This window comes from Sceloporus occidentalis, unplaced genomic scaffold (assembly GCF_023333645.1).
Source record: "Sceloporus occidentalis isolate IW3139 unplaced genomic scaffold, rSceOcc1.0.p SCAF_30, whole genome shotgun sequence".
NCBI classification, from domain to species: Eukaryota; Metazoa; Chordata; class Lepidosauria; order Squamata; family Phrynosomatidae; genus Sceloporus; species Sceloporus occidentalis.
In genome coordinates, this window is record NW_028317010.1 from 2,117,002 (window position 1) to 2,119,736 (window position 2,735).

Sequence of the window (2,735 nt, forward strand, 5' to 3'; positions counted from 1 at the left end):
GTTTTTTCACACACATTTTACTTCAGGTAGGAATAAACAGGTTCTGGTATATGTCACTATCATAAAACACCCCAATATGTGTTTAGCAACATCTCCTGAGTACAGCGATACCTCACATGAATGATTTTGCCTGGCTGTTTGGGGGCAAAAGGGCCACATTTGGGGCATGCGCATTTTTCAATGTTGAACTTTGGCATTTGGGGATCCACTGCCCATGCCCTATTTGGTACATCTTTGAGCCGGGCCATTTCAGTGTGCCCAACAAAACCATATATTTTTGAAAACTAGACACCCCAGGGTATTTTAAATGCTGGTATTTTAACTCTTTGCATGCACACATTTTTCCACCAGAATTTTTTCAAAGTTTGCAGTAGTATTCTTTTGTGTGTATTTTTCCCCCACACACCTATGTTATGTATGAATTTACAGCTCCTGGTATACGCCGCTGTCACACGACACCCCAATATGTGTTCAGCAACATCTCCTGAGTACAGTGATATCCCACATGCATGGGTTTGTCATTTTTTGGGGGAACTAAAAGGCCACATTTGGTACGTGTGCATTTTTCTAATTGGAAATTAGATGTGTGGCCATCCTTCCCCCCGTGTTAATTGAGACATTGTTGAACCCGGCCAATTCAATTTACCCCATCAAATCATACATTTTTTAAAAGTAGACACCCCATGGGCATTTAATATGCCAGTATTTTAACTCTTTCCATGCGTGAATTGTTTTAAGCTAATGTGCTAATTTTAGGACTTGCTCACAAAAATATATATTTTTTATATATATATTTTATTTTTTTTGCCTTTTTTAAATTTGTTTTAAAATTTGTTTTTCAGCTTGAAGGTTCCCCTGATAGTGACATCAGTGGGAAATAATTTTAACATTTTACTGTTTTTTTTACTATTTTTTTCTAATTATTATTAATTTTATTTTTTAATTTATTTTTACTAATCACACTGTGATTAGAAAGCTGGGCTCCATTGACTTGCATGGTTGAATGCAGTACCTGTATTCAACCTGCAAGTTGAGCCAGAGTTCTCTAGAGGGTCTGGAGACCATCTAGCAAACTTTTTCATCTTTATTGTTTTTTTTTCCCGGGCCGCCGCCATCTTGCTGATGGAGCGGTCACAGTCTATCCTGGGGTAAATGTTTGGTGTCGCTGGATGCCTCCTTATCGAGGCATTCCAGCGACACCAGTTAAGTTTGTATGTACGGATATGGCGGATGTTGACGCCCCGGGGAGGGGCCAGACATGGCCCTGGTGCCGATCGTGGCGTTGTAAATGCCTCGAGGTCGAGGCATTACAGCAACACTGTTTGTGTGAAACAAATGACGGTCCTGGCACGTCATTTGTCGTAAACGACTTGTTTTTCCGTGATGTGCCCGGACCGGCAATTGTCATCAAGGGGTTAAGTAGAAAAATATAGCTGTTGTGTATGCTTTTCAGATTTGGCTTTCTGAGTGCTTTATTAATTTACATTCTATTATGTACTTGGTGGTGTTAGTAGGCCACCAGGGGGCAGAGTTGCAGCATGTTGTAACCTACCCAGAGGATCAATTAGTTTCTTTGTGTTGAACCCCAAGGACATCTTGATGGGTGATACAATATGTTTGTTTTTTCTTCATTCACTGAACCTGTAATTTGGTAAATTTCGAGCTATATAGTTTTTTTGTTGTATATGTGCCTTTACAGTTTCCAAAAATAGTGGAAATCGTTTTTTTAACTACTGAATGTATTGTTAACGTTACTGGTAAAATATATAGCAGAATATGTACAGCATTCCTGAGGAAATATCCATCCTTTCCATGACATTTCCTGCTGTCTGGTTTCAATATTTAAGACATTTTATATTAAGGATGCATATTACAAATCATTGCCTTAATCAGCCTCAAATAGCCAATAAAGGGCTATTACATTACCTCACACCTACATTAATATTGGGGACCTCTCCCAGAGTAGTGATGATGTGACGGGAACGACCTGTACCCCGACTGGGTACTCCCGCCAATCGTTGCTGCTTCCTCCCAGAACCGCAGGGGTTAACCACTTCCAGCACTAGACTATATTAGCGAAGAAGGAATCAGGAACTGGCTTGGATTCCTCGATGGAATAGCACCGTAGCCCGCTGAGCATACCTGGGAACTTCTGGGCTCCGGCCACCCGGAGCCTTCCCTTGCGGGACGCGACCAGGACTGCACACTGACGTCAACGGGCGGTCCCGCTGCCCGTCGATGTCAGCGGGACCACCCATCGACGAAAAATAGGCGGGGAGTGGGGCGTGTCAAGACCCCGCTCCCGTGACCCAGCAATCTCCAGGTCAAACCCGGAGAGATCCCAGGTATGCCGCCGAGGCGTAGCCCCAAATCTGGTGCTGTAACTGTCCTGAAAAGGACAGTGAGTGATCCAGCGAGCCCCTGCAGCATTAGACAAGACTAATGTCCAGGGAAGTAACACATGCTTTATTGGGAAAACACACGGGCTAATATAAAGTTCCAAATGGAAAAAGGTCATAAATCACATCCCCATATCCCCACCCTGCCCAGACAGTCCGTCGCCACAGTAACCGCGCCGGCTTACCCTGCTCTCCTGGAAGTCCTTGGCCGTCAAAGTTGTATTTTGTTATTTTTGGTAACAGTAATGAAAGGACTAATTTTATGTTATGTGGTTTAGTATAAATCGCGTGGTTTGCCAAATAAACCAGCAGGGCCTGTATAATATATGTATATAT